The sequence below is a fragment of the Kogia breviceps genome, chromosome 13, assembly GCF_026419965.1.
Source record: "Kogia breviceps isolate mKogBre1 chromosome 13, mKogBre1 haplotype 1, whole genome shotgun sequence".
Classification (NCBI taxonomy): Eukaryota; Metazoa; Chordata; class Mammalia; order Artiodactyla; family Physeteridae; genus Kogia; species Kogia breviceps.
In genome coordinates, this window is record NC_081322.1 from 20442124 (window position 1) to 20465521 (window position 23398).

Consider the following 23398-nt stretch of genomic DNA (forward strand, 5'->3'; position numbering starts at 1 on the left):
CAGGGGACCCAGGTTCAATCCCTGGTCAGGGAACTAGATCCCACATGCCACAACTAAAAGAGCCCACATGCCACAACTAAAGATCCCACATGCTGCAAGGAAGATCCCGCACTCCACAACGAAGATCCTGTGTGTCGCAACTAAAGACCCAGCACAACCTAATTAATTAATTAATTAATTTTTTTAAAAAGATGCCCAGATACTCAGAGTGAACTGACACAGTCTCCATGACCCAATTCCACATTCCTCCAGGTGAGATAAAATCTGATTGGTCCATCTTGAGACATGTGCCCACACCTGATCCAATCAGCTGGTACTCCTTCTTGATACTCTGAAAGTGTAGTTGGGGGAAATGATGAAACTCTCATACACAATAGGTCAAACTGATCTTCCATTGCCTTAATTTTATATTTTACTCCAAAAACAATAATGTTCTTACTTGAAAACCTTATTCTTTTAAAAATTGTCCCTCTTGGCTTCATTTTGAAATATGAAAGGACACCCTGTTGAAATGCCAAGAATACTTACAAACAATGAGTAATCTGGTCTGATTTCAGAATCTTCTGGATAATCTGAATTCTTATCTAAGAATTTCTATGTCTACAAACTCAATGCAAGAAGCACTTTGCTGGAATTCCTCAAACTTTTATGCTAATTAATCTCTGTCATTTTTAAACCCACGTGCCTAAAGATAAATTTCAATGTGTTTCCGATTAAATTTCACTTAGCTCATCTGAACGTTGACTAAGTTATCTGAAGTCCAGAGAGTTTTTTTAAAGGCTGCCACGGAATCTTTCTCTATGAGCAAGAAGACTGACTCTCATCCTCAGCACATGGAATTGAACCCATAGTGACTCAGCTTGAACTTGGTTGATCAACTTGGCTCCCAAGAGGTTTAACACTAAGTTTATTCAGCGCTAAGTTTATTCAACATGAGGTTGCCCTTGGTTTTAGGAGGAAAACTGTTCTCTCTTCTGTGGCTAAGAGATGTGAAAAAGATGACCACCAAACTGAGATATGACTCTATCCAGAAGTTCTTGTAGCATCATAAGCATTGGCAGGGGGGTGGGGGGTAGGGAGGTGATTCTACTGTAAGTCTTGCATCAGCACATTCAAGGTCCCCAGTACTCTAAGAACCCACTCTTGTTCCTTTCCCTCTGCTACTAATGGGCTCCAATTGACTCCCTCTACTTGCCTTCTATTCATTCTCTCCATCCTCCTCTGCAGCCTCCTCCCAGTCATGTTCTCCTCCTAGTGAGGCATTCTCATTCCAGAATATAAATTACCATTGCCCAGTGACAGCGGGTTTTGTAGGGTTCTACTTTAACAAATAGGCTCACTTTAGCATCTCCCATTACACTGAGGCTCCAATAGAGAACTAGGCAGGAGGAAAACTTTTTCCTTTACTAAAACATTCCACCGAGGAAACCAGCCAAGGAAATTGAATAAAAGAACAGAAGCAAAGGAGGTGTTCAGTTTTTGTGGGTTTTTTTAATGCACTTGCACTCTGACCCACAGGGCTTTGAAAAGCTAACAGATTATTCGTCTCAAGTTGCCAGTTCCAGAGATTCTACCAATTTTCCAGAGTTCCCCTCACTTGCAGTCAGGGATAACACTGAACACAGATGTACAAGCTCCTAAAAAGAATGTGGGGGCTTCCCTGGTGGTGCAGTGGTTGAGAATCTGCCTGCCAGTGCAGGGGACATGGTTTCGAGCCCTGGTCTGGGAAGATCCCACATGCCACGGAGCAACAAGGCCTGTGAGCCACAACTACTGACCCTGCGTGTCTGGAGCCTGTGCTCCACAACAAGAGAGGCCGCGATAGTGAGAGGCCCGCGCACCGCGATGAAGAGTGGCCACCGCTTGCCGCAACTAGAGAAAGTCCTCGCACAGAAACAAAGACCCAACACAGCCATAAATAAATAAAATTTTTAAAAATAATGTGTTTAGGGCTTCCCTGGTGGCGCAGTGGTTGAGAATCCGCCTGCGGATGCAGGAGACACGGGTTCGTGCCCTGGTCCGGGAAGATCCCACATGCCGCGGAGCAACTAAGCCCGTGAGCCATGGCCGCGGAGCCTGTGCGTCCGGAGCCTGTGCTCCGCAACGGGAGAGGCCACAACAGTGAGAGGCCCGCATACCGCAAAAAAATAATAATAATAATAATAATGTGTTTGCCACTAAGAAAATGAGGTAAATTGGGAGATACTATGAATGTATAAATTTCTGGGGGAAAAGATAAGGAGATGAGTTAAATAGTAACGGTCTCTAGTCCAAGGACTTTGGATGGAAAGTGAAGAATGAGCCTCTCTGGGATGGCATAGAAAAAGAGGCACGCATCCAAACAGAAACATGACATTTCTGAAAATGAAACAAATTATGCTCTCCTTTTTTCAATTGAAGTGTAGTTGATTTACAATGTTCTGTTAATTTCTGCTGTACAACAAAGTGACTCAGTTATACATATAAAGATATTCTTTTTTATATTCTATTCCATTATGTTTTATCCCAGGTCATTGAATATAGTTCCCTCTGCTATACAGTAGGACCTTGTTGTCCATCCATTCTATATATAATAGTTTGCATCTATTAATCCCAAACTCCCAATCCTTCCCTCCCCCCACCCTTGGCAACCACAAGTCTGTTATCTATGTCTGTGAGTTTGTTTCTGTTTCATAGATATGGTCATTTGTGTCATATTTGAGATTCCACACATAAGTGATATCATATGGTATTTGTCTTTCTCTTTCTGACTTACTTCACTTAGTAGGGTAATCTCTAGGTCCATCCATGTTGCTGCAAATGGCATTACTTCATTTTTTATGGCTGAGTAATATTCCCTTGTATATATGTACCACATCTTTTTTATCCATTCATCTGTCAATGGACATTTAGGTTGTTTCCATGTCTTGGCTATTGTGAATGGTGCTGCTATGAACATAGGAATGCATGTATCTTTTCGTATTACAGTTTTGTCTGGATATATGCCCAGGAGTGGGATTGCTGGATTATACGGTAATTCTATTTTTAGTTTTCTGAGGCACTTCCATACTATTTTCCATAGTGGCTGCATCAACTTACATTCCCATCAACAGTGTAGGAGGGTTCCCTTTTCCCCATACCTTCTCCAGCATTTGTTATTTGTAGAGTTTTTAATGATGGCCATCCTGACTGGTGTGAGGTAGTACCTCATTGTAGTTTTGATTTGTATTTCTCTAATAATTAGTGATGTTGAACATCTTTTCATGTGCCTATTGATTATCTATATGTCTTCTTTGGAGAAAGGTCTTTTTAGGTCTTCTGCCCATTTTCCAATTGGTTTGTTTGTTTTTGTTGTTGTTGAGTTGTATGAGCTGTTTGTATATTTTGGAAATTAAGTTCTTGTTGGTCACATCGTTCGCAAATATTTTCTCCCATTCAATATTGTCTTTTTGTTTTGTTTATGGTTTCCTTTGCTGTATGCACCCCTTTTTTTTTATTCAGGTGAAATCCACATAACATACAATCAACCATATAAAGTATACAGTTCAGTGGTGTTTAGTGCTTTCACAATGTTGTGCAACTACCAACTCTTTCTACTTTCAAAATGTTTTTCTCACCCCAGAACACCTATCATTCTCCCCTCCTCCATCTACTTTCTGACTCTATAGATTTGCCCATTCTGGATTTATCATATAAAAAGAATCATCCAATATGTGTCCTTTTGTGTCTGGCTTCTTTCACTTAGCATAATGTTTTTAAGGTTCATCCAAATTGTACCATGTCTCAGAACTTCATTCCTTTTTATGCCTGAATAATATTCCATTTTATGTACATATTGCATTTTGTTCATCCATTCCTCCATCGATGGACACTTGAGTTGTTTCTACCTTTTCACTAATATGAACATTCATGTATAAAGTTCTGAGAAGTCAAATCACTTCTTCTTGCAACTCTCACAAGAAGGAAAAAGAAAACATATTTAAGGTAGCAATTCAGCACTCATCTTCTACATGTTCCAAGGTGTGCAAAAGTACTAACTTGAAGATGACCCAGACCCAATAAAGTAGAAAACTTGGATGTGTTCTTACCCACATATCAAACTGGAAAACTCCAGAGGCTGCCAGCAGCACCCAAACACACTTAACAGGGGCCCTGTTCTCCATCCAGACAGAATCAACAAGGATGAAACTGACCACACTTCACCAAGAATAAAGAAATGTCTTGGCCAACTTCAGGGATGTCTGAACAGGGGTGTTTGCAGTGACTAATGAATTAACATCAGTGAGAAGTGAGCTCTTATGATCATGTGCCTCCAGGCAGACAAGGGGTGGGGGTAGGAAAAGGAATTCAGAACCATTGTCTACTTTGTTTTTCCATAAAGCTTGGTTTTTTTTAATTTATTTTTTTAAGGACTGCACAGCTGCAGGGATTGTGTGAGCATTCTGGGACTGTCAAACCATCATTTGACTTTGTGAAGAATTCTTCTGAGGTGGATTTTATTGTTTTCAGCTGGAGAATCTATCCCAGCCCACCCCCTCACCAGCACAAAGCCACATGCCCACCAAGCTTTGCCTCTCTCTTCTTCCCTGCAGTGTTCAGAAAACAAGAGTCCACCACAAGGGAAACACCATGAGGAGATAAGGCAGTGATGGCAACATCCCAACAGGAGGAGCAACCCCACAAGGATCACCTTTGCTATGGGCATTTGTCCCTTTGTGGAGTCTCTGTTTTCTTTTTCTTTTTGGTGGGCAGTGCTCTTGATTTTCCAAGTGTTCAGTAGAAGAGTGTTCAAGACTTTTCCTTTCTGAAACTTTCTGGAGCTTCAGCAGCACTCATGTATTCTGTACGTCAATGGAGAAGTATTGCCGGCACCAAATAAATAAAGAGCTTAGGGAAAGGGGTGGGGTGGGGGTTGCTGGGAAGGAAGCGACACCTGCTCGCGTTCACAGCATTCAATTCGGCCCACCTCGAAGCACGGCCCCTCCCATCCCCACTCGTCGTGGATTCTCTGATGTTCACAGGGCAGCTCACCCTTCCTCCAAGTCACCATGTCGACATAGGGGATCTAACAAAGTGTTGAAAAAGCAACATAGAGGAACTCCTTCAGACACACACTGTGAACAGAAACAGCAATCAATTCAGTTCTCTTTGCTCGGAAAACCAAATGTAAGCCTTTGCCAACTCTCTGGCTTTGAGGACAAGCTTTGAGGAAGACCACTGCAGGATAATATTTCCCATGTTGGAGATAAATTCTACATTTTTCCAGGCCCATCATGAAGGAAAAGTTCTTAAAGACAAACGAATCCAGCCAAGCAATCTTCACTTTAGGAACCCTGTGACAACTTCCTCACCATTAAAATGCACTCAAAAGAGACAATTCTACAGACTCCCCAGAGAGAGAGGTAGGGGAGAAGAGAGATAAAAAGAGAATTCTGGATAGGGAGTCAGTCGGATGTGTCTGGGAGTTCAAGTTCAAGAAGACCTCAAGATCAACAAACTTACAGTTACCAGGGGCTAAGGGAGGGAGGGATAAATTGGGAGATGGGGATTGACATATACACAAGACTGTATATAGAATAGATAACTAATAAGGACCTACTGTATAGCACAGGGAACTCTACTCAATATTCTGTAATGGCCTATATGGGAAAAGAATCTTAAAAAGAGTAGATACATGTATATGTATAACTGATTCACTTTGCTGTACACCTGAAACTGACACAACATTGTAAATCAACAACATTCCAAAAAATTTTTTTAAAAGACCTCTAAATAAACTTGACTTAGTTTAGTGTACTCATTTTTTAAAAAGAACGTTCTTACTGAGATAAAAAACGTAGCAGTTCACTGGAGTTTCTGACTTTTAACAATGGTAAAAACACACACACACATAACACAAAATTTACCATTTTAACCATTTTTAAGTCTACAGTACAGCAGTATTGACTATATTCACATCTTGTGCAACAGCTCTCTAGAACTCTTTCATTGTGCAAAACTGAAACTCTACACTTATTAGCGACTCCCCTTTCACCCTCCTCTCAGCCCCTGGCAACCACCATCCTATATTTTGTTTCTAAGTTTAGAGTCCCTGACTTTTAAAACCACCGCCCAAACCCAGCCCTATCCCCAGTGTAGTATGATATCAATAACATATTATGATATTTGTTTTCTCCCATCATCCAAATCAAGGTTCACTTCCATACAAAGAAGCAATTTTGCAGTAATTCATATATTAAAAACATCAAACTACAATTCCAGAAATATTTTGTAAACTGAGCAAGACAAAGTGATGTCCATCACATAATCCTCCCCAAAACCCTCTGCTCAGGTTTGTGAAAACAGTATAAAATTCCCATGCAGAGTCTGGAAAAAGTTCTGTGTTAAAAAGAATGTGAGTGGTAAGCCTAAGTAATTGAAAATTTTGCAATTTTTTTTATCTGCAATGAAGTCACAATAAGTATAAGACTTAGAGAGGGAAAGGATGTGCTCATGGGAATGAACCACCAAAGAATGTGGCAGTCACCTTTCCTGATGGTCATTAGAATTGGTCTCCAGATCCTCCTCATCATGACATCCCTGAGGGAACTCCTCATGTTTCCTTTCCAGGCTTCAATTCCATGACTCTTAGGCTCCTGGGTTTTCACAGGCCATCCCAGTGGCCCAGGTATGGGCTGAGAACAAATGAGGGACTCTTGCATCCCAGTGTGAGCTTTATCTCTGGGGCAGCAGAACAGAGATTCTGATAACACCCTGTATTGGGTTTTTGTTTCTCCCTGGATCCTCAAAGTCTACCTGGGTGACAGCCTAGGAGACAGAAGATAGGGGGAGCCCAATGTTATGACACTAGAAAAGCTAAAATTGTGTTTGTGAAATCACAAATTTGAGCTGGCTCTGGAACTCCAAAGATGTGTACACAGTAAATGAACTCAGGGCAAGGAAGCCACTGAGCCATCCAAGACCATTGGCAGCAGCAGCAAACTCATGGTAAGGAGTTTGGACTGTGGTGACAGCCCATCGGTGTTTGCATCTCACCTCTGGCTTGAAGCCCTGGACAAGTCCTCAAACCTCTCTCTGCCTCCATTTCCATAAGTATAAAATCAGAGTGATACTGGTAACTACCTCAAAGGATTGTGATAAAGATAAAATTACTTAATATATCAAAAGAACTTAGCACAGCAGTTGACTGATGACAAACAACTCTAAAAAAATGCCACCAATTGTGATTACTAATCTATCCAAAATATGCTCACTCTCTCTACCACTCTTTTCCTCCTCTTTCTTTCCCTAACACCTTTATTTTCTTCCCTTTTTTCCCTTATCAGATACTGCCTATGATTCCACTCATACCCATGGGCAAGACCAATCTCATGTTTGGTGATTTGAGCAGACTCCCTGCCATATCATAAAACTTCCTCTAAAATATCATAATTAGAACTTCATTCCTATAAATAAATAATCATCCTTTTTAATATAAAAGGCCTGGGAAAAGTAGTACACTAAATTATTAGCCTGCCTCTTAACCACTCTAGTACATCCTCTTGCAGTTATATCTGTCTGAAATTATCTTGTTTATTTATTGAGTGTTTAATTACTGTCCTCCCCAAGCTCTGTATAAACAGGAGCTTATCAATCTCATTCATCACGGTATCCCCAGCCCTTCAACAGAGCCTGGCATGTAGTTGTTGCTCAATAAATAAGTATTTGTTAAATGCTGAATGGCTGAACTACTTACTTTTCCCCAAAATATGCCCTGCTGTCCACCCTCTTGCTCTCTGAATATGCTATTTCCTCTGCCCAGAATGTGAGTTTCATTCCAGATGTTCAGTGCCTGCCAACTACGTGTTCCCAGGCCTATTCCTACCAGTTCTCCAGGTCTCAGCATGGGCATTTTATCTTCCATGGAGCCTTCTCTGATCCATCCAGACAGGGTCCGTGCTCTTCTGCTGGCTCCCACGATGCCCTTGCCTATTCCACCCTCAGCTCAGCAGTCCTGAAATCGTCACATACCAGATCACCCCTCAGTATAACGAAGCTGATAGTCTCCACCATAAGATTGTTACTGGCGTTGAAAACAACAAAACAGTTCCAAAGGGACTGTCGTGGAAGGAGGAAAGTGATGAGGGAGCCCACTGAACTCAATCACTGTTTCAGTGCCCCCCTCGTCGACCATGGCCTGGACCTCAGCAAAATTCTAAATGGCTCCATGTTAGGCCTTGAGGATAATTTGAAATGAGTCAAAAACTCTCCTACCAAGTCCATGAACATCAAAGGTCCAGTTCTGTAACTGTTAGGTTTCTCATTCTGAGAACTCTTTGAAGAGGAAAACTCTGTCTTCCTCAGTCTCTCCACACTTGGCCCACTGTTGGAAAGTGTTAAAACCTCCACCATGTTTGTGAACTAAATGAACACTACCGAACTTCTATCAGTTTAATTACTTTTGGCCAGGAAAGTGGTTTTTTTTAATCAGATTTTGAAGCATTTCAATGACATGTTTTCCCCATCCATTGTGTTCTTGTTTAAGCAAGAACACAATGCTTAAAAATGAAAGATTTCTTTTTACTTCTTCCTTCTCCAAGTTGAAACAATGCACCTCAGACAGAAAATCCAGAAATAACAGGCGGAGAATGGAATTCCAGACACTTCAGTAGAGTCAGCTCTACCCCAAATCGAGACATAAGGTCTTGACAAGTGACTACCCACACACTGGGGTTAGACCTTGTTCTCTGTTCTACACTGATGTTCTCTGGACATACTTGCTGGAGATAAAAAAGTTCTGAATGTGTGACAGAGCTACTGGCAGGCACAGGCCAATGTAGGAAAGCAAAACTTGCCACCCCAAATGTCTCTGCAGCATGAAGCCTATCTTGAGCTGGAAACAATCAAGGCCCAAAGACTTGGGAAGAAACTCTGACCTTCCCTTTAACTGCCTAAAAGAATATAGACAGAGGGCTTCCCTGGTGGCGCAGTGGTTGAGAATCCGCCTGCCGATGCAGGAGACACGGGTTCGTGCCCTGGTCCGGGAAGATCCCACATGCCGCGGAGCAACTAAGCCCGTGAGCCATGGCCGCTAGGCCTGCGCGTCCGGAGCCTATGCTCCGCAACGGGAGAGGCCACAGCAGTGAGAGGCCCGCATATAGACAGAGGACCTGTTCCAGGAAGGGAGCTATCACCATGATAACTAGGGTATGAACTCGGTGTGTAGACAGGGAGGAACCTAGCAAAGTCTGTTTGTTAAAATTCTTCTCTGTGTCCCATTGTCTCTGCAGGATGCAGCAAACATTGGTTTACCAACCATTTGATTTTCCATCTCCATGTCAATTGCTTTCCTCCTCTTTGAGGTTTCAAACCACTACCCCCAGCATCCTCTTCTGTCTTAAGCTGAAGATGGTATTTAAGGTGAGGGTTTTGGCCATTTTGGTGAATTACTCAGTTTTCCCTGGTCTCTCCCATGTATGTATGTTATTAAACTTTTGTTTGATTTTCTCCTGTTAATCTGTCTCATATCAATTTAATTCTTAGAGCAGCCAGAAGAACCTAGAAGGGTAGAGGAGAATGTCTTCCTCCTGGACACCAGCATCAATAGATTTAACCAGGGTGAGTATGGAAAGGGACTAGATTCTGGTTCTGAACTAGCCCCCCTGCCCCCCAAACCCAGAAAATCCAGTAGCTTTAAGCCTTATTTCTCGAGTCAAGTCAGGCCCAGAAGACATTTTGAGAACCTCCATCTGTGGGAATATGCCCTCAGTTCCCCATGGGAACAGGTAATAAAATGGGGTGAGATCAACATACCCAGTTTTATTTCTAGATGATATAGTCAAAACAGAAATAGTCTAAGGTTGACAAATTTTCTCAACTGTACCATAGCAATGATTTATATCTCTTGTAATCTTAATATTGCCTCCAAATGTGTGAAAGAGGGAACTGTACCATTTCAAGAAATATAATTTTTGATGTCAAAATAAGTTAGAGTCATTGTATCACTTCCAGACAATTAGGGATGTCACCCTGATATATGTCTGTACAACACATCCTCCCTGAAAATACTCTGTTCCATTGCTGTAAGAGAAAATGCACTGGAATCGTTTGGGGACAAATTTAGATATGTTGGGCAACAAAATATGCAGACAGCTGCTTGGTATGCAATTAAAATACCACTAGTGGGAAAGACTGGCTCTGGCAATGTATGGGAACTAGACTTCTCCCTTCAGGAAACCAATTCCAGTTGACAGCCTCATTCAGCAAAATGAGATGGAGTACATAGCCTGGCTTCTGGGGAGGGGTCCACATGGCCATGCTCAGCACCTGATCAGCCACTGACAGACTGCACAGAGGGAAGTAAGAAATACTTGTGGAACAGAAGCAGAGAGAGCTACACACACCTACAGTCTGAGTTCACAGACAAGGCATGGCTGAGCACTCAAGGCACTGTTGCTGCAGCCTTCTGGGAGCAAGTTTCAAGAGTGGAACTTGGATCCAAAATCATGAGTGCCTCTCTCAGTGTCCTGGAGGAGACACTTGAGCTAGAAGTCACCAAGTGCACAAAACACCTCCAGGAAGGCCCACTATAGAGTTTCTAGAGGATGCAGCTGCCCTCTTCATAGTGCTCCAAAGATCCCAAAATGGCAGTTAGGCTTTCCATTTCATGAAGGAAAGGCCAGTTTACTGCATTAAAAAGTCCACAAACAATAAATGCTGGAGAGGGTGGGGAGAAAAGGAGACCCTCCTAAACTGTTGGTGGGAATGTAATTTGGTGAAGCCACTGTGGAGAACAGTATGAAGGTTCCTTAAAAAACTAAAATTAGAGCTACCATATGATCCAGTAAGCCCACTCCTGGGCATATATCCCAACAAAACTATAATTTGAAAAGATACATGCACCCCATGTTCACAGCAGCACTATTTACAATAGCCGAGACATGGAAGCTATGTAAGTGTCCATCGACAGATGAATGGATAAAGATGTGGTATGTGTACAATGGAATATTACTCAACCATAAAAAAGAATGAAATAATGCCACTTGCAGCAACATGGACGGATCAAGAGATTTTCATACTAAGTGAAGTAAGTCAGAAAGAGAAAAACAAATACCGTATTATATCTCTTATATGTGTAATCTAAAATATGACACAAATAACTTATCTAAGAAACAGAACAGACTCACAGACATAGAGAACAGATTTGTGGTTGTCAAGGGGGAGGGAGGAGGGAGAGAGATGGATTAGGAGTTTAGGATTAGCAGAGGCAGACTATTATATACAGGATGGATAAACAACAAGGTCCTACTGTATAGCACAGGGAACTATATTCAATATCCTGTGATAAACCATAATTGAAAAGAATATGAAAGAAGTATATATGTATAACTGAATCTCTTTGCTGTATAGCAAAAACTAACACAACACTGCAAATCAACTATGCTTCAACAAAATAAATTTAAAAAAGAAAAGGCCAGTTTGTTCCATAGTTTCACCATAACTGTGGGTGAGAGAAAGTCCTATCTCTAAGCATACCTCTTCTCTTTTTTTATGGAAAATGTCAAACATATACAGAAATAGAGAGACTAACATAATGAACCTTTCACCCATCACCTAGTCTCAACAATTATCAACTTTTGGCCAATCAGGTTTCATCTATAACTCACCCACTCCCCTCCACCAACTATGGATTCCTTAAGGCAAATCCCAGACATCATACCTTCTCATCTGTAAACATTTCAGTCTGTATCTTTAAAAGATAAGGGCTCTGTTTTAACACAGCCATTAACAAATGGAAAAATTTTAAATAATTCCTTAATATAATCAGATATCCAGCCAGGAATCAAACTTGCTTGAGTCTCATAATATTTTTATGATTCATTCAAACTGAGGTCCATACACTGCAAGTGATATGTCTCATACCTCAGTCTATACTCCCCGTCTTTCTCTCTCTTTCTCGCTCTTGAAACTTATTGTTGAAAAAAGCCAGGTTTTCTTTCCTGAATCATTTCTCACATTCTGTATTTTGCTGGTTGTATTCCTGTGGTGTCTTTTAACATGCCTCTCTCCCCCTATTTCTTCCTGTAAGCTATTAGTTAGGTCTAAAGCCTTGATTACATTCCAGTTTGATTTTTTTTTTGACAAAAATACTTCCTGAGTGGTTAAATACAGGCATCAGGAAGCACGCCATGGCTGTCTGTTCCTCTTTTTATAATGTTAGCAGCCATTGCAGATCATTGCCTGAATTGATTGTTTCATTAGTGGTTGCAAAATGGAGACATTCTCATTCTATTCTTTCTTTGTTTCTCTTGAATACTTCTTTAAAGAGAATGGTTCCTTTGTCAACTATTACCCTAAGGTACACCTTGCACAGGAAAGAAGGTAAAATGCTTGGTTCTTTTGCTTCATCAACTTTCAAAAGAAGGAGTTAGTTCCCGAGCATCCTCAAAAGGACTTTTTTATTTTTTAGTATTATTATGAACACATGAATTTTAAAGTATTTTGTATATTTCAGTCTGTTACACTTATTAGTCCACTGTTTATTGATGATAAAATTGTCCCATTTTTTAATTAATAAGAATTCCTTCAAGTTGGCTCCTGAGTTCTTTTGTCAGGATCCCATATTCTTTAATAAATTCCTTGCTTTATGTTATAGTAAGATGTTTCAGGCTTATCTTGTATATTTTGTACTCCAGAACTGAATTGAGACAATTCTCTAGGAAACATTTTTTGTCCTTAAGGTGTATAATCACTAGGGATATGTTTTAAAGTCTCTGGGAATAGATTTTATATGGTTATGTCACCAACTTGATACTCAGTTGGATTCATGTGTTTCATTTTTAGTTGATATTTTAGAGATTCCTTTTATCAAATTTCTCCACCTTACTTTTTTCACTTAACAATACATAACAATATATCCTGGTGATCACTTCGTGAAAATATACAGACATACTCATTTAATTTTTTTTAATCTTGTAGTTACACAGTGCTCTCATTTATTTTTACAGCTACATAGTACTCCATTGGGAGGCTGTACCATAATTTATACAACTAGTCCTCTATTGAAGGACACATGGTCTTTTGTTATAGCAAACACTGCTTCAATAACTTGTCCTGTGCATAACTTGGGGACATAACTTTGGGGATAGATAGTGTCTTTGGGATAGAGTCCTAGATGTGGGACTGCTTGCCCAATGGATAAGTGCATATGTAACTTGGCTAGATATTATCAAAATCCTGCAACAGTTTGCATTCCTACTAGTAACACTTAAGAGAACTTATTCTCCACAAATTGAGAGTATTTAATGTAAAACTTTTGCATTTTTGCAAGTGTGATAGTTGAGAATTTTTAACTCAGAGATGTTTTAATTTACATTTTTCTTGTTAGAAACAAGATAGCATCTTTTCACATTTCTAAAAGCTATTTGAATTTCTTTTGCTATGAATTGTCAATCTTCCTTATTTTATTTTTTTATAGGATTGCTGGCCTTTTTTATTTTTAGAAGCCCTTTAAATAATAGGATATAAATCCTTTATCTGTAAGAAAAGTTGCAAATATTTTGCCAGGTTGCCATTTTACTTTATTTATAAATGTTATTTGGGGGAAGGGCATAAAAATTATTTTCCTACATATTTATCAACTCACATTGCTTATGGATTTTGAATCATAGGAACTTTTTTTCCAGCTTATAGAGAAACTCATGTATGTTTTAACCTGGTAATTATATGGCTTCATTTTTTGATAGTAAATCTCTAATACATTTAGAATTTATCCTGCTATGTGGTATCCTTTTCCACATAGTTATCCTGCTATCCTAATACCATTCATTTGAAAGTCTATCTTACTTATCATGGTGCTCATTTTGAAATATATAGAAATATTGACTTACTATGTTGTATAACAGGAACTAACATAGTCTTATAGGTACTAACCTACAAGTATAACTGTACACTTCAAAAACAAACAAACTCATAGAAAAAGAGATCAGATCTGTGGTCAACAGAGGCTGGGGAGAGGGGAGAGGGTATTACATGCAGACAGTCAAAAGGTACAAACTTCCAGTTATAAGATTAATAAGTGCTAGGGATGTAGTATACAACATGATAAATATAATTAATACTGATATATGTTATATGTGAAAGTTGTTAAGAGAGAAAATCCTAAGAGCTCTCAACACAAGGGAAAATTTTTCCATTTCTTTAATTTTCTATCTATATGGAGATGATGGATGTTCACTAAACTTATTGTGATAACCATTTCATGATTATATAAGTCAAATCATTATGCTGTACACCTTAAATTTATACAGTGCTGTCTGTCAATTATATCTCAATAAAACTGGGAAAAAAATCAAAAAATTTAAAATGTATAATCAGAATTGAATCAAGAGAAAGCATCATAGAAACCCAAAATTAAGAGATATTCTTTTAAATTACTGGCCTATATTCTTTAAAATAGAGCACATAAGCAAAATGGCACAAAAGCTAAGAAAAGAAACTAAAGAGAGATGACAACTAAAAGAAATACTTGATTCCAATTGGCATATTGAACTAGGGGAAAATTTGCTGTGAAGGACATAGTTGGGATAATTGACAGAACTGGGATACGAATTGTATATTAAAGTGCTTTTTCAATGTTAGATGTGCCAACATTGATATTCATATGGTAGGTACATATGAGAATATTCTTGTTCTTAGGAAATACACACTGAAATATTATCAGATAAAGGGACATGATGTGTCCCTGAATCAAGTGATTCAGAAAAAGTATATACATAAATTGTGTGTGTGTTTGTGTGTGCTGGGGGGGAGAGAGAGAAAAAAAAAATGAGGATAAGGAATGGGAATGATAAAGTAAACCTTGGGGAAGGTTCTATAGGAGTTCTTTATACTATTCAAATTAACAAAATAAATAAAATTCCATCTGAGCCCACTGAGCTCAGATTGCCTGAATCATATTCACTATTTCCATTTGCAATTAGGTTTATACAGTTCCATTCTCTATGAATGAACACTACAACAGTTTTCACTATAGAATCCTTAAAATATGTCTTAGTATCTGATAGAACTCACCCTCCTCATTGCTCTTCTTTTTAAGGGTTTCCTGGATGTTCTTGCTGCTTTGCTCTCCTTTACAGCCCCTTATGGTATTTTTATTGGATTTGTATTACAGGTGCCGGTTAACTTACAGAGGACTGACATCTTTATAATGTTAAGTCTTTCTACCCAAGAACTTAGGATGCATTTCCATTTGATCAAACCCACTTTTGTGTTCCTTGAAATGTTTTATAGTTTTCCTCATCTATGTTTTGACACTTTCTGCTTGCTTATTATTCTCTTCCATGATAACTTTTCCAAGTTTCAACATCCCTTTTGAGTTTCCCAAATGAAAATCTTCTCTATCATTTTGTAATTATTCTAAGGCAGACATTTTATAACCTGTTTTTAGCATCATACAGTTGCCGATTGTGCTGTAAAATTCTCAAAACAAAATATACTGTAATTTGCTGGAAAGAGTCAAGATGGCAGAGTAGAAGGACGTTCACTCACTGCCTTTTGCAAAAGCACTGGAATCACAACTAACTGCTGAACAAACATCGACAGGAAGACACTAGAACTCACCAAAAGAGATATCCCACATCCAAAGACAAGGGAGAGGCCGCAATGAGATGGTAGAAAGGAAGGGCACAATCACAATAAAGTCAAATACCATAACCGCTGGATGGGTGACTCACAAACTGAAGAACAATTATACCACAAAAGTCCACCCAGTGAAGTGAAGGTTCTGAGCCCCACATCAGGCTTCCTAACCTGGGGGTCCAGCAATGGGAGGAGGAATTCCCAAAGAATCAGACTTTGAAGGCTGGCAGGATTTGATTGCAGGACTTCGACAGGACTGAGGGAAAGAGACTCCTCTCTTGGAGGGCACACACAAAGTAATGTGCACATCAGGACGCAGGGGAAGAAGCAGTGACCCCATAGGAGACTGAGACAGACCTACCTGCTAGTGTTGGAGTGTCTCCTGCAGAGGCAGGGGTGGCTGTGGCACCACAGGGACAAGGACACTGGCAGCAGAAGTTCTGGGAATTACACCTGGGAATGAGCCCTCCTGGAATCCACCATTAGCCCCAACAAAGAGCCTGTAGGCTCAAGTGCTGGGTTGCCTCAGGCCGAACAACCAACTGGGAGGAAACTCAGCCCCACCCATCGGCAGACAAGTGGATTAAAGTTTTACTGAGCTCTGCCTAACAGAGGAACACCCAGCTCTACCCACCAGCAGTCCCTCACATCAGGAAGCTTGCACAAGCCTCTTAGATAGCCTCATCCACCAGAGGGCAGAAAGCAGAAGCAAGAAGAACTACAATCCTGCAGCTTGTGGAAGAAAAAACCACATTCACAGAAAGACAGACAAGATGAAAACGCAGAGGGGTATGTACCAGATGAAGGAACAAGATAAAACCCTAGAAAAACAACAAAATGAATTGGAGATAGGAAACCTTCCAAAAAAAGGATTCAGAATAATGATAGTGAAGATGATCCAGGACGGCGGAAAAAGAATGGAGGCAAAGATGGAGAAGATGCGAGAAATGTTTAACAAAGACCTAGAAGAATTAAAGAAGAAGCAAACACAGATGAACAATACAATAACTGAAATAAAAAATACACTAGAAGGAATCAATAGCAGAATAACTGAGGCAGAAGAACAGATAAGTGACCTGAAAGACAGAATAGTGGAAATCACTGTCATGGAACAAAATAAAGAAAAAAGAATGAAAAGAAATGAAGACAGCCTAAGAGACCCGTGGGACAACATTAAACACACCAAAATTCACATTGTACAGGCCCAGAAGGAAAAGAGAGAGAGAAAAGACCCAAGAAAATATTTGAAGAGATTATAGTTGAAAACTTCCCTAACATGGGAAAAGAAATAGCCACCCAAGTCCAGGAAGCACAGAGAGTCCCAGGCAGAATAAATCCAAGGAGAAACATGCCGAGACACATAGTAATCAAATTGACAAAAATTAAAGACAAAGAAAAATTATTAAAAGCAACAAGGGAAAAATGACAAATAACATACAACAGAACTCCCATAAGGTTAACAGCTGATTTCACAGCAGAAACTCTACAAGCCAGAAGGGAGTGGCACGATATACTTAAAGTGATGAAAGGGAAGAACCTACAACCAAGATTACTCTACCCGGGGCTTCCCTGGTGGCGCAGTGGTTGAGAATCCGCCTGCCGATGCAGGGGACACTGGTTCATGCCCCGGTCCAGGAAGATCCCACATGCCGCGGAGTGGCTGGGCCCGTGAGCCATGGCCACTGAGCCTGTGCGTCCGGAGCCTGTGCTCCGCAAAGGGAGAGGCCACAACAGTGAGAGGCCCGCATATCACAAAAAAAAAAAAAAAAAAAAGATTACTCTACCCAGCAAGGATCTCATTCAGAGTCAATGGAGAAATCAGAAACTTTACAGGCAAGCAAAAGCTAAGAGAATTCAGTACCACCAGACCAGATCTACAACAAATGCTAGAGGAACTGCTTTAAGTGGGAAACACAAGAGGAGAAAAGGGCCTACAAAAACAAACCCAAAACAATTAAGAAAATGGTAATAGGAACATACATATGGAAAATTACCTTAAATGTGAAAGGATTAAATGCTCCAACCAAAAGACACAGGCTTGCTGAATGGATACAAAAATAAGACCTATAAATATGCTGTCTACAAGAGATCCACTTCAGACCTAGAGACACATACAGACTGAAGTGAGAGAATGGAAAAAGATATTCCATGCAAATGGAAACCAACAGAAAGCTGTAGTAACAATACTCATATCAGATAAAATAGAATTTAAAATAAAGAATGTTACAAGAGACAAGGAAGGAAACTATATAATGATCAAGGGATCAATCCAAGAAGAACATACAACAATTATAAATATATATGAACCCAACATAGGAGCACCTCAGTACATAAGGCAAATGCTAACAGCTATAAAAGAGGAAATTGACAGTAACACAATAATAGTGGGAGATTTTAGCACCTCACTTACACCAATGGACAGATCATCCACACAGAAAATAAATAAGGAAACAAAAACTTTAAATGACACTATAGACCAGATAGCTTTAATTGATATTTATAGGACATTCCATTCAAGAACAGCAGATTACACTTTCTTCTCAAGTGCACATGAAACATTCTCCAGGACAGATCACATCTTGGGTCAGAAATCAAGCCTTGGTAAATTTAAGAAAATTCAGATCATATCAAGCATCTGTTCTGACCACAACACTATGAGATTAGAAATAAATTGCAGGGAAAAAAACGTAAAAAACACAAACACATGGAGCTAAACAATACGTTATTAAGTAACCAAGAGATCACTGAAGAAATCAAAGAGGAAATTTAAAAATACCTAAAGACAAATGACAATGAAAACACAATGATCCAAAAGCAGTTCTAAGAGGGAATTTTATAGCTATATAATCCTACCTCAAGAAACAAGAAGAATCTCAAATAAACAATATAAACTTATGCCTAAAGGAACTAGAGAAAGAAGAACAAACAAAACCCAAAGTTAGTAGAAGGAAGGAAATCATAAAGATCAGAGCAGAAATAAATGAAATAGAAACAAAGAAAGCAATAGCAAAGATCAAGAAAACTAAAAGTTGGTTCTTTGAGAAGATAAACAAAACTGATAAACCTTTAGTCAGACTCATCAAGAAAAAGAGGGAGAGGACTCAAATCAATAAACTTAGAAACTGAAAAGGAGAAGTTACAGTGGACACCGCAGAAATACAAAGCATCATAAGAGACTACTACAAGCAACTTTATGCAAATAAAATGGACAACTTGCAAGAAATGGATAAATTCTTAGAAAGGTATAAACTTCCAAGACTGAACCAGGAAGAAATAGAAAATATGAACAGACCAATCACAATGAAATTGAAGCTGTGATTAAAAATCTTCCAACAAACAAAAGTCCAGGACCAGATAGCTTCACAGGTGCATTCTATCAAACATTTAGAGAAGAGCTAATACCCATCCTTCTCAAACTCGTCCAAAAAATTTCAGAGGAAGGAACACTCTCAAACTCATTCTATGAAGCTACCATCACCCTGATACCAAAACCAGACAAACATACTACAAAGAAAGAAAAATTACAGACCAATATCACTGATGAATATAGATGCAAAAATCCTCAACAAAATACTAGCAACATATTAAAAGGATCATACACCATGATCAAGTGGATTTATCCCAGGGATGCAAGGAGTTTTCAATATATACAAATCAAACAATGTGATACACCATATTAACAAACTGAAGAATAAAAACCAAATGATCATCTCAATAGATGCAGAAAAAGCTTTTGACAAAATTCAACACCTATTTATGATAAAAACTCTCCAGAAAGTGGGCATAGAGGGAACCTCTATTGCAGAGGAAGGAACACTCCCAAACTCATTCTACGAGGCCACCATCATGCTGATACCAAAACCAGACAACGATACTACAAAAAAAGAAAATTACAGACCAATATCACCGATGGGCATAGATGCAAGAATCCTCAACAAAATACTCGCAAACAGAATCCAACAACACATTAAAAGGATCATACACCATGATCAAGTGGGATTTATCCCAGGGATGCGAGGATTCTTCAATACATGCAAATCAATCAGTGTGATACACCATATTAACAAATTGAAGAAGAAAAACCATATGATCATCTCAATAGAGGCAGAAAAAGCTTTTGACAAAATTCAACACCCATTTATGATAAAAACTCTCCAGAAAGTGGGCACAGAGGGAACCTACCTCAACATAATAAAGGCCATATATGACAAACCCACAGCAAACGTCATTCTCAATGGTGAAAAACTGAAACCATTTCCTCCAAGATCAGGAACAAGACAAGGATGTCCACTCTCACCATCTCACCACTATTATTCAACATAGTTTTGGAAGTCCTAGCTATGGCAATCAGAGAAGAAAAAGAAATAAAAGGAATACAAATTGGAAAAGAAGAAATAAAACTGTCATTATTTGCAGATGACATGATACTATACATAGATAATCATAAAGTTGCCACCAGAAAACTACTAGAGCTAATCGATGAATTTGGTAAAGTTGCAGGATACAAAATTAATGCACAGAAATCTCTTGCATTCCTATACACTAACAATGAAAGATCAGAAAGAGAAATTAAGGAAACAATCACATTCACCATTGTAACAAAAATAATAAAATACCTAGGAATAAACCTACCTAAGGAGACAAAAGAACTCTATGAAGAAAACTATAAGACACTGATGAAAGAAATCAAAGATGACACAAACAGATGGAGAGATATACCATGTTCTTGGATTGGAAGAATCAGTATTGTGAAAATGACTATACTACCCAAAGCAATCTACAGATTCAATGCAATCCCTATCAAACTACCAATGGCATTTTTCACAGAACTAGAACAAATTTGTATGGAGACACAAAAGACCCCAAATAGCCAAAGCAATATTGAGGTAAAAAAACAGAGCTGGAGGAATCAGACCCCCTGACTTCAGACTATACTACAAAGCTACAGTAATCAAGACAATATGGTACTGGCACAAAACCAGAAATATCGATCAATGGAACAGGATAGAAAGCCCTGAGATAAACCCACATACTTATGGTCAACTAATCTGTGACAAAGGAGGCAAGGATATATAATGGAGAAAAGACAGTCTCTTCAACAAGTGGTGCTGGGAAAACTGGGCAGCTACATGTAAAGAATGAAATGAGAACACTCCCTAACACCATACACAAAAATAAACTCAAAATGGATTAAAGACCTAAATGTAAGACTGGACACAACACAACTCTTAGAGGAAAACATAGGAAGAACACTCTTTGACATAAACCACAGCAAGATCCTTTTTGACCTATCTAGAGTAATGGAAATTAAAACAAAAATAAACAAATGGGACCTAATGAAACTTCAAAGCTTTTGCACAGCAAAGGAAACTATAAACAAGATGAAAAGACAACCCTCAGAATGGGAGAAAATATTTGCAAACGAATCAACAGACAATGGATTAATCTCCAAAATATATAAACAGATCAAGCAACTCAATATTAAGAAAACAAACAACCCAATCCAAAAATGGGTAGAAGACCTAAATAGACATTTCTCCAAAGAAGACATACAGATAGCCAAGAAGCACATGAAAAGCAGCTCAACATCTCTAATTATTAGGGAAATGCAAATCAAAACTACAATGAGTTATCACCTCACACCAGTTAGAATGGGCATCATCAGAAAATCTACAAACAACAAATGCTGCAGAGGGTTGTGGAGAAAGGGAACCCTCTTGCACTGTTGGTGGGAATGTAAATTTATACAGCTACTATGGAGAACAGTATGAAGGTTCCTTAAAAAACTAAAAATAGAATTACCATATGACCCAGCAATCCCACTACCAGGCATATACCCAAAGAAAACCATAATTCAAAAAGACACATGCACCCCAGTGTTCACTGCAGCACTATTTACAATAGCCAGGTCATGGAAGCACCCTAAATGCCCATCGACAAACGAATGTATAAAGAAGATGTGATATATATATATACAATGGAATATTACTCAGCCATGAAAAGGAATGAAATTGGGGCATTTGTAGGTACATGGATGGACCTAGAGACTGTCATACAGAGTGAAGTAAGTCAGAAAGAGAAAAACAATATCATATATTAACGCATATATGTGGAATCTAGAAAAATGGTACAGATGAACCGGTTTGCAAGGCAGAAATAGTCACAGATGTAGAGAACAAATGTATGGACAGCGAGGGGGGAAAGCAGGGTGGGTGCGTAGTGGTGGAATGAATTGGGAGATTGGGATTGACATATATACACTAATATGTATAAAATAGGTAATAAGAACCTGCTGTTTAAAAATAAATAATTCAATTAAAAATATTTTTTTAATACTGTAATTCACTTTAACGAAAAACTGTGAACATATGCTATGGTTAGTACATGGGGAGATCCCTGAATCCCTAGGGTTAAACTGGTTAAAAGCAACACATGGCAAATGATATCTGATGTCTGCACAAGGCTTGTATCTTCCACATCAAAAACAGAAGCAGGGGAACTGGAAAAAATAGTTTGGTCTTGATGAAATGTAAATAAAATCTTCAGTCTTATCAGCATCATCAACATACCTGAAGAAAGTATATGTGTTCTTCTTTACAGAACCTTAGGATATTTTATATAAAGAGTAAGAATTTGTCAAAGTTTATTCAGAACCATCAAGGAAGGAAATAACTGAGTTATAAAAAGGAGTTATGTCTGAGGACAAAAGAGGAAGCCTCCATTGAGGGGTAGTCACCCCATGGCCTGAAAAAATATCTTACATGATCCTCATTCTCATGGCTCTTGTTCCATATCTACCAAGCAAACTTTGGGGAGTGAAATTACTTGCCAACTTTCAAGTATCCAGCCTCTACCAGGGACATCTCTCCCTATAAAAAAACCACTCCTGGGTATATATCTGAAAAAAGCAAAATATGAATTTGAAAAGATACATGCATCCCAATGTTCATAGCAGCATTATTTACAATTGTCAAGATATGGAAGCAACCTAAATGTCCATCAACACATGAATGAGGGAATTCCCTGGCAGTCCAGTGGTTAGGACTCCATACCTCTGCTGCAGGGGACACAGGCTCGATCCCTAGTCAGGGAACTAAGATCCAGCACACCGCATAGCATGGCCAAAAAAAAAAAAAAACAGATGAATGGATAAAGAAGATGTGAGATATATATATATATATATATATACACACACACACCCAACAGAATACTACTCAGCTATAAAAATGAAGGAAATTTTTGCCATTTGCAGCAACATGGATGGACTTGGAAGGCATTATGCTAAGTGAAATAAGTCAGAAAGAGAAAGACAAATACCGTATGATATCACTAATATGTGGAATCTAAAAAGTACAACAAACTAGTGAATATAACAAAAAAGAAGCAGACTCACAGATAGAGAGAACAAACTAATGGTTACCAGTGGGGAGAGGGAAGGGGGGAGGGGCAGTATAGGACTAGGGGAGTAAGAGGTACAAACTATTAGGTATAAAATAAGTTACAAGGATATATTGTACAACATAGGGAATAGAGCCAATATTTATAATAACTATAAATGGAGAATAACCTTTTAAAATTGCAACTCACTCTACTGTGCACCTGTAACTTACATTGTACAGCAACTATACTTCAATTTAAAAAAACCAATCAGCCTTGTGGTGTACACATCGGTGTCTATGCATGTTCCATGGGGAATACAGTCAGTGGGCCTGGGTGTCTGAGCACTGCCAGCCCACAAGGCTCGTGGGGAGGATTCCTCGGGTGTTAGCTCACACCTCTCAAACTGAACATGAGCCATCCT